Raw genomic sequence first — 7847 nt, 5'->3', positions numbered from 1 at the left:
CAGTAGTAATCGGGAGGGGGCGCTGGTGAGACGCGGCGCTTGGTTGTTGTGCATCCTGTGGCGTTATGAAGGAGGAAGCCTTGTACTGAGGGAAAACTCGATGAATTGTGGAGTCAGTTAATGTGAAGATTAGCGTCAGTGGGAGAGTTACTTAGTATGGTCCTAAAATGGGGTATCAGGCTCACAAGCACAATATATCATCCCCTCAATATGAATACAGAGACATACATAACTATAGGGGCCCCAGACCCTCCAGTCCTGTCAGGACATTAAGGGCCAACAAGTGGAGAGATACAGCTAGGGGAGCAGTGCCTTATACTGATCCAGAGCAGACCACTATAAAATAGAGATCCCATAACCCCCCCCCCCCCCCCCCCCCTCACCAATAAGTCCTAAATAACTACAGACCCCTCAGAAAATAGAGATATCGTGACCCTCAAATAAGACCTCCTAAATAACTACAGACCCTTAAGAAAATAGAGATATCGTGACCCTCAAATAAGACCTCCTAAATAACTACAGACCCCTAAGAAAATAGATATTGTGTCCCTCAAATAAGACCTCCTAAATAACTACACACCCTTAAGAAAATAGAGATATCGTGACCCTCAAATAAGACCTCCTAAATAACTACAGACCCTTAAGAAAATAGAGATATCGTGACCCTCAAATAAGACCTCCTAAATAACTACAGACCCCTAAGAAAATAGATATTGTGTCCCTCAAATAAGACCTCCTAAATAACTACACACCCTTAAGAAAATAGAGATCCCAAACCCCCAAAATAAGTCAACCTTGATAACCACAGACCCCTTTAAAAAAATACAGATCCCATATCCCCAAATAAGCTCTCCTAAATAACTACAGACCCCCTAACAAAAAAATATAGATCCTGTACCCCCCCCAATAAGTCTTCTTTAATAACCAGACCCCTAAAAAATACAGACCCCATATTTACAAAATAAGCTCTCCTAACAGAACCCCTAACAAGAATATTAATTCTGTAGCCCCCCCCCCCCATAAGACCTCCTAGATAGCTACAGACCCCCTAAGGAAACTGGAGATCCCATATCTCTCAAATAATACAGACCCATAAGAAAATAGAGATCCTATACCCCCAAATTAGACCTCCTAAAGGACTAGAGACTCCCTGGAGAAAAAAAAAAAAGATCCTGTACACCCCAAATAAGACCTCCTAAATAACTACAGACCGCCTAAGAAAACAGAGATCTCATACTTCCTAAATAAGACCAAATAAATAACTACAGATCCCCTCAACAAAACAGAGATCCCATACCCCCCCCAAAAAAACTCCTAAGTAACTACAGACCCCCTAAGAAAATAGAGATCCGTAACCCCACAAATAAGACCTCCTATATTACTACAGATTCCAGACCCGATAAAAGTCCCCCATCAACAATCCCTCCAAATAATTGCAGATCACAGACCCTGAGTAAATACACATAACAAAAAACATATACAGTACATTTTAACTGTATACACACATAGACCTATACCACACAATACATCACTAATACAGTTTTATGAGGAAAAGAAACGTATTCGTGTGTATGCAATTATAATTTTTTTGTGGTACAGAAAAGTAGTGTGTGCAGAACTTATCTATACTACAAAACAATTATTGTGGACAATAACACAGGGGACAAAATGTTGCCAAAAGTGACATCATTATGACTACATTGCCATAATGGAAGACTACGCGTATACCACATTGTACATTTAGGTACCATTTAAATGTATCTCTTGGCATACTGCTGTGGTATAGATGTAAATGAGCCCTAAAAATAGAGATCACATAGCCCCCCCAAAAAGGCCTCCTAAATAACTATAGCCTCTGTAAGAAAATACAGGCTTCAGACCAGTCCTTCCCATGAACAATTCCCCACAGACCGCCTATATATAACTACAGACCAGACCCCTTAAAAAATAAAGAGCCCTCCCCCCCGACCACCTATATAAATACAGTGTAGACCCCTAGACCTCCTATAAAATACAGTGTAGACCCCTAAAAATAAAATCCCCCCCAGACCACCTAAAAAATACAGAGCAGACCTCCTAAAAATGCAAACTTCAGATAACCGCAAAATTCAGACCCCAATACTGCCAATAAAAATAGAACGCACTGCAAATGCAAATACAAATCAGACCCCCTATAAAAGGGGTACTCCACTGGAAAATATATTTTTTTTTATATCAACTGATGCCACAAAGTTAAACAGATTTGTATATTACTTCTATTTAAAAATCTTAATCCTTCAAGTACTTATCAGCAGCTGTATGATCCACAGGAAGTTCTTTTCTTTTTGAATTTCCTTTCTGTCGGACCACAGTGCTCTTGACTGACACTTCTGTCCATTTTAGGAACTGTCCAGAGTAGAAGCAAATACCCATAGCAAACCTATCCTGCTCTGGACAGTTCCTGACATGGACAGAGGTGTCAGCAGAGAGCACTGTGGTCAGACAGAAAGGAAATTCTAAAAGAAAAGAACTTCCTGTGGATCATACAGCTGCTGATAAATACTGGAAGGATTAAGATTTTTAAATATAAGTAATTTACAAAACTGTGTAACTTTCTGGCACCAGGTGATTTAAACATTTTTTTTTCCCAGTGGAGTACCCCTTTAAATACAGACCCCAGACCACCTACAAAAATTATAGACCAGGCCCACTAGAAAATACGAACCTAGGTTATGTTATTTTCCTCACTCCTCTTTATACATTTTTTCTATTGAAAACAATGTAATTTGGTGTAAAGAGTTATGATAAAGGGGAACCCAGCACATGTGACCTCCAACATCCATATTAAAATAGACCATATGGACAGGGGTTGTTTAGTCTTTATTTGAGGGATGTTTGATGTTATTGTTCACTTGTGTTTTTAAGGTAAAACATGGAAAACTATAGACAAGACTTTGGATTTTATTGCAGCAAAGAACCAATATCTGTTATTGCCGGAAAAATATTGTCAGCTCTGCAGCCCGAGCATTCAGGTAATGTTATATCCGATGTAATCACTGCAGCCGATTTACAGTCAGCAGGAAATTGTGATCCCGAACCAGGTCAGGGAAATACAGGGTAAACTCTTTTTTCAGCAGACCATCTAAAATTGCAATAAAAAGGTCATCTGTGGGGGTGGTCTTCTCAAAGCCAGAGGTGGATCCAGCACTGTTCCTTTTGAATCCAATTCTGACACAAAAACTGTCACAAAAAAAGCTGTATGTGAGCCCCCTTAAAATATTAAACTTCTGACTGTTTTAGGTGCCAATTTATTATAGTTGATCGAATTGGACTTGTTACTTCACTTCACTGGAGAAGCCAAAATCCTCAAGGATAGGGGATAGGCAGGGGGCCCGTCTCTGGGACCCCCGCGATCTCCGTGCATCACCTGCATTCTATGTACGTTATTTTCTGTCCATGCGGGTATTATTATATAGGCAAAACGATCCGAAAGTTACATGCCCGAATACAAGAACATTTCTATTCTTTGCGCACCTTAAAGGGTGCCCCCCGCTTTATTGCACACGTGGTACAATGCCACGAAGGTAAACCAGACACATTGCGTTTCGCAGGAATTGAAAGGGTAAAACCTAAACCAGGCATCAACCTGGATAAATTCCTGTTAAATAGAGAAACGCACTGGATCTTAAAAACCGCTGCGATAGGTCCACTTGGACTCAATGGCAAGATTGACTATGCACCTTGCTTTTAATTCACACTATGTCCTTCCTTTTTTATCCCCTTGGTTTTAACTAGTATCTCTTTACTAATTACTATTATGTAATTGCTTTTCTTTACCTGATGCGGTTTTTCAGTCAGGGAGCCGAGTGGTTAGTCCATTAGTTTGGCACGCCCCCTATTGACGACATCAGGACAGGTGGAGTCTCTGATGTCATCCTAATCAAGACTCACCTGTATATGAAGCCGCAAGAGATTCTACACGGCAGGCCAGATGAAGCACGCTTGACGTGTGAAACAGACTCTGTAGCCGGATTTGTGTACCCCCCGTCCCGTCCCTCCCCACGTTCTACCATGTAATTGTGAGTATTTCAATAAAGAAGAAAGTCCTGAAGAGTACCTGTCGGTGAGTCAGCTGTTTTTTTCCTCTGATCTTCATTCTTGTACAGTTCAATTGCTTTGTTTGGAACCAGAGCACCACCGTTACTCCAGGCTATACAGACTCTGCTCTTTCCTAGCCCGTGTGTCTGGCTTGCTGACCCTTGCAGTGCCGAACCAACTTTTGTGTTCCTTTGCCATTTGTCTTCTTTCTTGTATGGTTCTTGAGCACGCTCAACATGTCAGAAGCCACGCCACAAAATATGGACACTGGAGTGGATGGAATGTTTGAGCAAATGGAGACTGTTTTACTCACAGGGAGGGAGGACACCGGGGGATATTTCATGGAGTGTAATACCAAAGAGGACATCGAACTCATTGATGTCAAAGCCTTGGAATATCGCATCATTAACCTGTCAGAGGAAGAAATCATCGTGTTTTGGACTATCAATTCACTGCAGTCTTACTCCAGTGGAGTACCCCTTTAAATGCACTGGAAACTGTAGTAGTGTTTTTAGTATGTTTATGTAATTGTATATGGGTTTTGCAATATCCTGTGTATCTATATATTTTCTTTGCTCTTTCTCTGACTCTTTCATTGCTTACTATATCTGTACTTCAACACTCTCAACGTTACCGACTTACCTTACCCCAGACCAGACTCCTAAGTTACCATATCCCAGACCTGACCTCAACATTATTAAATCCCAGACGAGACCCCTAAATAATCAGACCCCAGATAGGACCTTAATATTTACCAGACCCTAACATTATAGGGGTTATCTAGGAATAGAAAAACAGAGATAATTAATTTCAAAAACTGCTCCCAGTCTGTCTCCAGGTTAGGTGGGGTTCTGCAGCTCAGTTCCATTGAAGTGAATGGAGCATACAACCTGGAGACAGATGTGGAGCTGTTTTTGGAAAGAAATTAGCTCTGTTGTTCTATTCCTGGATATTTGTAGTTGTAGTTTTGCAACATTTGGAGGTCCGCAGGTTAAAGACCACTGCTATAAGGCATCAGAACACACCAGGATTTATTAAGACTATTAGAAATTATAGGAGTTATTCATAGCAAACAATCAGACCGCCTCTTTGTTTAAAAAAAAAAAAATCTCCAATGTATAATTTGAAATTCCTTACACAAAAACTATCTGGCTGTGTCTCCTGTTTTGCTTTTGCTATCTCTCTATTGCCTTTAGTATGCATTTTGGTTTTGAAAAATACAGAAGGTGATGTATTTATCAAAGTGGTTGCAAAGCATATGTGGAGCACTTGTTCATGACAACCAATCAGAGTCCATCTTCAATTTTCTTTGGCACTGAGCTGAATGTACTGTTTTTCAAAATGTTTTCATATATCAATAAGAAACATATAGAAAAACTTACGTAAGTCTCTTTGAAGTCTACTGAAAATTATAACGAATGTCTTTGTTTAAGTACAATATTTTCTGGAGATTTTCAGCCAAAAAAATATATATAAATAGATAGATAGAAAGATAATAGATAGACATAGATAATAATGATAACTGAAATAGCTTTTTAGCTTTTTCTTTTGCAGATGAGCCGTGTTTATCTGACACATTCCAAGAAAAATATGATTTGTAAGTAAACAAATCTTAATCCAAAATGGAGACAGTAGTTAAAGGGGTATTCCAGGAAAAACTTTTTTTATATATCAACTGGCTCCAGAAAGATAAACAGATTTGTAAGGGTACAGGGAACGGCGATGGACCGTTTACGCGCGGGATCGCTTCGTCAGGCCTGACAAAGCGCTCCAGCACGTAAACGGTCCGGCGCCGTTCCCTGTACCCCCGCATCCATTCCATCCTCCCCTGCATGTATCCTGACTGATCAACATGATCAACAAAGAAGCCTTTTACTGACCTGGTGAGTGCTCCGCTATCTTCTTTTCATTTGATGTCATTTGCTGTATATGCTTGGCATGGTAGCACTGAAGAGGTTGAAGTTACTGGTTTCCAGGGACTGTGTGGATCAGATGTCCATCCATTTGAGTTCTATGCAACGTAAGGAAAGGTGCTGAGACCTATCTTCTATGTGTAGATTTGTAAATTACTTCTAATAAAAAATCTTAATCCTTCCAATAATTATCAGCTGCTGAAATTGAGTTGTTCTTTTCTGTCTGGCAATAGTTCTCTCTGCTGACATCTCTGCTTGTCTCTGGAACTGCACAGAGTAGAAGAGAACTGCTATGGGGATTTGCTTTTACTCTGGACAGTTCCCCAGACACGTGTCATCAGAGAGCACTTAGACAGAAAAGAACAACTCAACTTCAGCAGCTCATAAGTACTGAAAGAAATAAGATTTTTTAATAGAAGTAATTTACAAATCTGTTTAACTTTCTGGAGCCAGTTGATATATATATTAAAAAAAATCTCTATTGGCTCCATTGGGGGACACAGACTCTTGGTATATGCTGCTGTCTCTAGGAGGCTTGACACTTTCGTAACCAAAAAGTCGTCTCCTCCCAGCAGGATATACCCGCCTCCAGGCCACTGAGCAATTCAGTTTTTGCTTAGTGTCTTAAGGAGGTGGACATTGGTCTGGTGTTCTCCAGACCAGGTCTCATATTTTTTATTTTTTAGGTTTAGGGAATGTGTTAGTGCTTTATTCCTTTTTCTTTCTGTTTTCAGGTGGGGACTCAGGAACTGCGGTTCACTGTTTCCCCATTGCGAGAGGTGGCAGGCATCTTGGATGTACTGTTAACCCCCTCTCGCCAACGGTCAGCGCTTGGGGTTGTACCTCATGGGTCCGGGTCCCCCTACCTCCCTGTTCGCCTCGCTATGAGCTTGGCTTGCTGCAGTGGAGCTATGGGGCAGTGTTTCACAGTACGGACACTTTATTTGGGCAATGTGTGTTACTTTTACACGCCGCAGGTTTCTCCCTGCGGGCGTGTGCGCCTTTTCACTTTCACTTTCGGCAGCCGCGGCTGCCGATGGCACTTCGCTCGCTCCGTTCCGTTCCTCGCATAGGTGCTCGCTACAGGCAGCGTGTGCGCTCGGGGTTCGGAGCGGGCGCCATTACTAAGTCCCGCTGTGTTTCTTCAGCGGCCCGGCGTACGTTGGCTCCACCCACCAGGCCGCATAAGCGCTTCAGCAGCGCGAAATAGCCGCCAATCACAGCGCCCTTGCCTCTGACCCGGCCTCTTCCTCCTATTGGCCGGCGTCTTTTCTCTCTCCTCACAGCCACGGTGCAGAGTTTTCCTCACAGCAGCTGCCTTGGGACACAGACTTGGGTGAGACTGTTCATTTTGTTGCTATGTCCGTGCCCAGAACTGTTCCTCCCTCTAAGCAGATATCGGGAATGTTAGTTACCCATTACGCTTGTAAAATTTGCTCTGCAAAAATGCCAGGTTCTGCTGAACCCACTTGTTCTGCCTGCTCCACTGCTCCCCCAGACCCCCCTGCTATTTCTAACCCAGGTGCTCCTTCAGACCCGGTGGGTTTGACCACCCCTCCAGCCTGGGTTTCCTCCCTCTCCCAGTTTATATCCGACTTGGCACAGGTCTCCCGTTCTGTGGTGACTGCCTTGGAGAGGTCTACCCTTCACCGGCCCTCTAGAAGGTCTCGTTCCCCTTCTCCCTATGCTTCGCATAAGCATAATAGGGGTGTCTCCTCTGACTCATCCCCGGAGTCTTCGGGTAGACACAGGCGTTCCTCTCGCAGGTCTTGCCCGACCGCTTCTTCAGGCCACACGCGTCACTCTTCCAGAGGACGTTCCCGTGGTCACCGCTCTGGCTCTCCTGAGCCACGTACC

At 42.7% G+C, this 7847-nt stretch overlaps 1 protein-coding gene across 8 annotated transcripts in view; it reads left to right on the top strand.

The window, feature by feature from the left end:
- The window catches only part of POLN (DNA polymerase nu), a 245440-nt gene that overhangs the window by 215 nt on the left and 237378 nt on the right, over window positions 1–7847 (top strand). For 3 of the 8 annotated variants that reach the window (XM_056554952.1, XM_056554951.1, XM_056554949.1), the window contains exon 2: window positions 2905–3011. The gene's annotated coding sequence lies outside the window, so the exon portion shown is untranslated. Of the gene's footprint in view, window positions 1–2; window positions 155–2904; window positions 3012–7847 lie in introns of those variants that run through there. The other 5 variants (XM_056554946.1, XM_056554953.1, XM_056554947.1 and 2 more) reach the window with 4 other exon arrangements.

The sequence above is a fragment of the Hyla sarda genome, chromosome 1 (genome assembly GCF_029499605.1).
Source record: "Hyla sarda isolate aHylSar1 chromosome 1, aHylSar1.hap1, whole genome shotgun sequence".
In the NCBI taxonomy this organism is placed as follows: domain Eukaryota; kingdom Metazoa; phylum Chordata; class Amphibia; order Anura; family Hylidae; genus Hyla; species Hyla sarda.
Note: the sequence above shows the minus strand (reverse complement) of the source record. Positions and strands in the feature narration are given on the sequence as shown.